The sequence below is a fragment of the Sinohyriopsis cumingii genome, chromosome 14 (genome assembly GCF_028554795.1).
Source record: "Sinohyriopsis cumingii isolate HCF-2022 chromosome 14, ASM2855479v2, whole genome shotgun sequence".
Taxonomy (NCBI): Eukaryota; Metazoa; Mollusca; class Bivalvia; order Unionida; family Unionidae; genus Sinohyriopsis; species Sinohyriopsis cumingii.
The window spans coordinates 9,534,735-9,542,019 of NC_142974.1; the positions used below are offsets into that span (position 1 = coordinate 9,534,735).

Genomic DNA, 7,285 nt, shown 5'->3' on the forward strand with positions numbered 1-7,285 from the left:
AAAAAATCTTCGTGGAACGTGTGCATTATATTAAACAGTGTTATATCATATTCCCGTGTGTTGTACTGACCAGGGTGTAGTGCTTTTGGGATCTTGTGGGAATTGCGTTCCCTTACATTTTTATTTTATTAGCCGACCCCCTCCCCCCCAACACGCTCACGCATCTGAGTAACATGCGTGCCTCGCTTCTTTATCGCGTTCTGTCACTTCCTTATTTAGCACTGCACCACTGGTAATGAGACGACCTTTTTAAATGTATTGTAAATAAAATTTTATTTTCGCTCTGTTGATGACGCACATAGCGTTTTGGTATAGTTTTTTCTCAAGTTAGTAAATAAACTGTTATTTAAATAGCGAGGAATGGGGTACCTAATTAAATAAGTACAAAAGAGCTCTTCAGCTTATTTGCTGTAATACGTAATAAAACTACCTCATAAATGCTTCTAATGCTTTTTCACAGATTAATTAATTACCGGTATTTCGCCAAGTCAAAGTTGGACTGGTAAACGCGTAAAAGAGTCGTAGAATTGGAATTCTTCGCCATTTAAATCCTAAATCTGATGTGATCATAGGATTATCTTTCGATTTTCTAGAAATGCATGACATCGACTGCATTAAGGAATCGATTTCGCTGACAGTTTAAGCTCTCTTTCGGGATCTGTAGCACCAATACATTTCATGCTCGAGAACTGTACAAAAATGTATGACAGTTGATGCAATTTTAAGATATCCGAATCCATGCAGATATACATATACGTTATACGTTGTTTAAAATCCGTTATGTAAGTAAAAGATATATCCATCCAAAAGACATCGGATATATATATATATATATATATATATATATATATATATATATATATATATATATATAATCTCCATTCTTTTATAAATAGCTAGCTGAACAAATCAATTTAGCTATATAAAAATGTTGCTGATTTAATCTTGTAAATTGTCTCTTACTTACGTCGGTGAAGCTATAGGACAAACTCCTCCTTTGTATTTCTCATTTTACGAAATTGTTATATATACTCGTAGTATTGTCCACAGAACACCATCTCTAACAACCGATCTTGCAGATTATATCCCTCCAGATATGTCTGAAAAATTCCGATGTCGTCAGAATAATTGCAACTTTTCCATATCGATCGATAACATCCGAGAGGAATGTGCGCATCTCAAACAGGGAATAGATAAAGGTATCACACCACGAATGGCTAAACTCAAGGTTTCCGATCATAACAATAACCAGTTGTTACGGTCAAGGGAGAGTGTGAAGGACGGATGGGTGGATGATGTGATTGTGGCCGAGACATAAATAGTGTAAAACAATGAGAAAGAAAAAGGTTTGAAGAAAAGTATATATATTATTATATGAGAACATTTCATAAAAAAAATATCCCTGTTTCGGTCCCATATGTCGATGCTGAACATAACTTGATCGGTAAATATTTACAGATAATCTGAAATTTATATGCAAATTATCCTCTGTCATAAGGTTAGATGACGTATTCACGCAAGTGTCATATTCTCTAGTTTTGGAAAACTTAATAAATAACTAAATATAGAATAAAACCCTTTTGACGCCAATTTAAGTGAAAAGGAAGATATTACGTCAAAAGTGTAATGTTCGACTTTACAAACTCGTGATTTTGTGCTGTCATAAACATTACACAGACCTGTGTTCACAGAAGTATTGTGCTTTAAAGGTTACACATTAGTGCGCTTACAGGTGTGATGTAATCAAAAGATTACACAAAAGGGTGTTCAGTGAAGTAGTGTGCTCAGAAAGATTCAGAATACGGAGCATGAACGTACAGATTCCTAAACTGGATAACTACTTATAATTGCCGGTCTTTCGAGACCTATTATCCATGCCAAAATCTACAGAAAGCTATTAATTATGGAATATAGAAGAAATGACAAAAATGGACAATCCCTGCAAGGTTATTGACTTATTTTTTTATATGTGCAGCGTGAGATCTTTTTGAGCGTCGTCTATTAAGACAATATATATTTTTGCATCCAGCCCCTGCACGTGTTTAGCGACAGAAATATTTATACCGTCTTTATTGTCCGTCCATTATCCAATCTCCACATATACCCCAAGATCTGGGTAGGGAGGGATTGGTGTGGTGCGGGTGAAAGTAAAAATGAAAAGTTCAAGTATGCAGCACATTTTATAGATTTGCCCAAACATTTATTTTGCATGCAATCAAATCTGAAAGACACCAAAATGATCTCAGCGATTTTCGAGATTGTCTTTTGATTTGCACCATTCATTTGGTCTAATGCATAGAGCGTCCGCCTCGGATGCAGAATGTCGAAGGTTCGAATCCCGCAGTGGCGTCGCTAGGGGGGTGCGGGGGGTGCGGATCGCACCGGGTGACACTATCTCAGAGGGGTGACACCAAAATGAAAAATTGCAAATTTTAGAGAGCACACACTGTTCGGTCTAGTCGGATTTCATAAGCGGATAACCTATCATAGTTAAATACATGACTAGTAGGCACAGGGTGCCACCATGCAGTCTGCAGAGCGTCTGGTGCTTATTTGAATGAGATTCAGAGCTGGTCGGAGCAAAATTTGGAGTTATTTTAAGAAGAAGAAATCCATGGTGGAAGTCTGGAAGGGTGACACCATGAGCTTACCGCACTGGGTGACACCAACCCTAGCGACGCCGCTGGAATCCCGGCCGAGTCATACCAAAGACTTATAAAAATGGTACTAGCAGATGCCTCACTTGGTGCTTAGCTTTCAGAAATTAGTGTCAGGACTGGTCGGCCTGGTTCCAGGATAATGTTAACTGGGTGGGACATGATGCTACATGTATGTGGCATTATGCCGCAGTACCAGACTTCACTATAGACTGCAACACTGCAGACATCGTAGAGATATGACTAAAATCGTTAAAGATATGAAGAAAAAAATCCAAATCACACAAACACGTGTCTTGATTTACACTTCGGTAGGAGTTGTCCAGCCATGCAGTTTGATTTGATGCAGTCTGTTGTGAAAAGCGTGCAGGGTACCAATGGCGAGACATCGAAATTGATCCGCATTTGTTTCTCTTCTTGTTACTCGCAGCGTTTTCTTTTTATGTCCAACATATACTTGCTAAGGACTAAAAAAAAGTTAAACTTCCATAAAACCCGAGATTTGTCCGTCATGTTTTTTAATTATACCTGAAAAGTCCTGCACCTCGATACGTTACACTGGCTTAAAAGTTAAAGCCCCAATGCAAACACATCGTACAGATAGCAGGAGCAGGGGAAACGGTATGAATGTCATCCGCTCCAGACTCACGCTTCCAAACACGTGTATAAGAAATTACAGTTCTGTGAGTTAGTATAATTATTAACTTTAACAATTTTCTCTTTGCACCAACCAGGAGGAAAGCAGCGGGGGCGGGGGTGGTGGGCGGGAAGAAACATCCATTATGTCAACGTTTACTTATCGGATCGTCAATTCTTTCATTGATTTTGTAGACGTGAGTTCATTTAAGAAAACTCAGATAATGCTTTATTATTACTGCACACTTTCGCGATTGTGTATAATACACTTTATGTTTTATCCTGAACTGATGAAACGACATAAGAAATCGCAAACACTTTCTTATATCGACCCCATTTCTGGTTCAGTAAACGATCACATCAATTTGCATATAGACAACCATCAGCCCATCGGATGTTAGTGGCTGCGGCTCACAATTATTTTGCGTGCATTTTTTCATCACTAGTATTTAGGATGCTATTGCAAGCATGTAAATCAAACGCTTTGGTTTAACTATATCCTTTCTACATAATAATACTGTTAATGGGTCAGACGTCTATTAAAGTAATTCTCATTATTTGCAAGTGGCTGAGTATGTCTTTATGTATATATGGCGTTTATAATCCAGCTTCATATATAAAAGGCAAAGAGCCAAATTCGGACCCATATCGATTTATGCTTCAGATACTAACTTTTATATCAGTGCAGTCCAAACTTTTTGATACCATGGGCCACTAAAAATGTTTTTCTTGAAGCCGAGGGCCACAGCAGAAAACTGAAAAGCAACGACTATATAGCTGCTCGAGCTCTGGCGGGCCATTTTAAATCAGACGACGGGCCGCATGCGGCCGGTTTTCCGCGGGTTGGACACCACTGGAACTTTAGATACTCAAGTCGGCTGAATTGAATTGTAAGAGTTGCCTCCTCTTACCATCCTCTGTATAAAATTAAACTTGTTTCAAGCTGATCTAACACATGTAATGCACGACGGGTAATAAATATTATACAACTAATCATCCTGAAAACAAGTTGCAAACAAAATGTAAAAAACCCGAACTTTAAACGGTTTGTGATACGTGTCGGCATTTAGGGTTACAGGAAGGCATAAAAAGCATCTCCGGTAGCTAACTAAGCTAACGTTATTATCCTATCCTTATTCTGGCAGTACTGAATTTAGTGTAAAGTATACATTAAAATAAAACACATACATGAAATCATGTAATCTTAAAGTGATGATTACATGCAGTTTGTGTGTGTTAGTATTGTGTTAGACTGAGCTGTGTGTGTGTGTGTGTGTGTGTGTGTGTGATTTAGATATTTAACGTAGTTTTAACAATTTTTCAGTCATATCGCCACCATGTCTGCATTGTGCCAGCTTAAAGTGATGTCTAGCACTAGAACATCATGCCGCTGACACGTAGCGTGATGTCCCACAGAGTCACATTGTCCTGACACCAGGCCATTTTTAAAGTCTTTGATATGACTCGTCCGGGGTTCGAACCGCGACCCCTTACATCCGAGGCGGACGCTGAAACCACTAGGCCACCAGTGATATATATATATATATATATATAATTTGCACGTACATAAATTTGCATAAAATAACAGATGTTGCTATGGCTCATCGATTTCTAGGTCAATATAAAATATCTTCCAGCATCCGCAACAAGTCATAGTCATGTACAGTTTTGCAAAGACAACGGTTTTTCTGTTTTATTTGTTTGTCTTGTCTATGATTTGTATTTGCCTTAGAAAAGAACCCATTAAGAGTCGAAATCGCTTAGCCTAGTTAGATACTAGTATTGTACTGTTCGTAGTCAGTTTATTATATATATATATATATATATATATATATATATATATATATATATATTCATGCTGCATCACGTTTTAAGCATTTCGTATGGAAGTGCAATAATGACAGAAAAAAATGAGTTGTTAGTTGGAAAGTAACAGAGATAACAATTATATCACTTTTTACTTCGAGAGTTCGTGAACATTTTGACTGCATGTCTACGTCAATTAATCGAAATATATGTTAGAATTACATATTTTACTCTATTATCATTTGTTCCACAAATTGTTTTCGATATTGAGCGATTTATCTTTAGTAGCTTATCTCTCGAACAGAGAAAAAAAGTATCTTGAATATTATCAAGGAACTGTGTGTACTTAATGTCAATGTTTTCTATACGAACGAAAATCTACTCGGGCTTCGTTACCGCATGCAGAGTTACCCGAGGGCGGTTTATTTTTTGTCTTGAACGTTTTTACCCATGATCAAAGTGCATGCGGTGAGAAACCCAATTACCTTCAGCTCTCTGGCCTTGGATTTCACCAGAACCAGGGTATTTATAGAATAAAGTCTGACTGTATTATTACAGCACAACGAGTTTTGTCAGGACGGAGGGTTTTCTTAACAAAACAAAAACCATGCAAGGCAAACTATCTTACAGAGGGCTTTGCTCAACCAAGCCCCGTTTTCATTGTGTGTTGAAAAAGATGTGCCAATAACCTTGTTGGGAGCCGTCTTCAGTTGTAGAAGTATGTGAAATATACAATTGCATTTGCTTTTCTCTGTCTGCGTTATGTGATATTGTTTGATATTTTGGATGTTCCAGCATCTATCCTAAATGTTACAGATAGTCAGTCCTATGTCACATAACGTCATGCTATCAATTCGTTTATACGTTGCGTATATTTATGGGTGAATAATCTTCGAGTTCTCATATTTCAATGAGCTAGTCCTTGTTCGATACAGATTCCTGTACCAACCTGTTTATTCTAATAATCAAATACAGTAGTCCTGATGATATGGATTGAATATGTAATGAAGCAAATTCGTGTGTGCGTGTGCTCCATGTATATCATTGAATTCGTACTTAACCGTGTCTCGTTTATTACACGGCTGTAGTCGTTATATTTGTTTAGCTGAATTTAGACTGGGAGTCGTAGAACTTTGTGGGGTTTCGTGTAACCCGTGTGCTGTTGTCGATGGTGACGTTGGCTCGAAAGACGATATTGGTTTTCTCGCACTGAGGGACCAAACCCGCGGAACGAAGATGTCTCCCGGGAATAGGTCGGCTCTTAAAGGATCCTTAGGCAGACTGGGAGGGGCTGGCCATGTGTGGTGGTTCCTTGACCATTTGCCGAGAGCTGTGGAAATACCTTGTGATCTTCAGCTGGACGCCATGACATACACATGTTGGATTTTTGAATCGATATTCATTACCATTGTGCGAGTGAAATCAATAATTCCCTTATCACTATGCGCGTGAAAATTAGTTAAATTATATCCAACATTTTGATGAAAGATTATTATTATTTCTGTACAAATTCTATACTTTGATCCCCCTTGGTGCTAGAACATACATTATGTTCGTGTTTAAATTCTATACTCTGATTTCCATGGTTAAAGATCCATATATCAGCCAATATTTGTTTACAAGTTCCATAAGTTAGTTCTTGTTTGATTACCCATCGAAGGTACATGTTCTAATTAGTTCCGTCGAACAATATCATTTCCTTGTATCAATCGTTTAAGTGTTAAATCAATTGCTGGACTTTTTGGAGTATGGTGTCAGATTCATTCATAACTCAATTAGATGATCTAAAGACATTTCATTCACGAAACCGCTTTCAGTGCCTTCTCTAAATCCAACCCCAAGCAGGTTTCATCTTGTTACAAACGTAGTAAGATGGACGAATATGTCCACATTTCATATATTTGCCGGAGTCTGAAATCTTCAGCCGTCCTCCCAAGGTTGCAAATGATGGTTTTGTCATATAATTGGAAGAAATTTCATAAATGTGATAGCTGTAAAATTATATCCTTTTTTTACCTGTGGGAGGTTAGATATGTTGCGATTAGTTGCAACGTTGTGTCAAACTGTGCTGAAATATATAATTTAGATTGGTCAAATCCAATAGTAAGCAATTCTCTATAGACGTGTGTTTTCTGTCTCAATTTGTTGCATTCGCGTTTTTGCTTGTATGAAGTATAGTTCTTGAA

At 37.7% G+C, this 7,285-nt stretch overlaps 1 protein-coding gene across 1 annotated transcript in view; it reads right to left on the reverse strand.

Annotated features, from left to right (window-relative positions):
• Nucleotides 1-1,103, reverse strand: part of LOC149783196 (two pore potassium channel protein sup-9-like) — a 39,303-nt gene extending 38,200 nt beyond the window's left edge. Inside the window, exon 1 of the mRNA XM_089933083.1 lies at nt 968-1,103. The gene's annotated coding sequence lies outside the window, so the exon portion shown is untranslated. The remainder of the gene's footprint in view (nt 1-967) is intronic.
• Between the last annotated feature and the right edge of the window lie 6,182 nt (nt 1,104-7,285).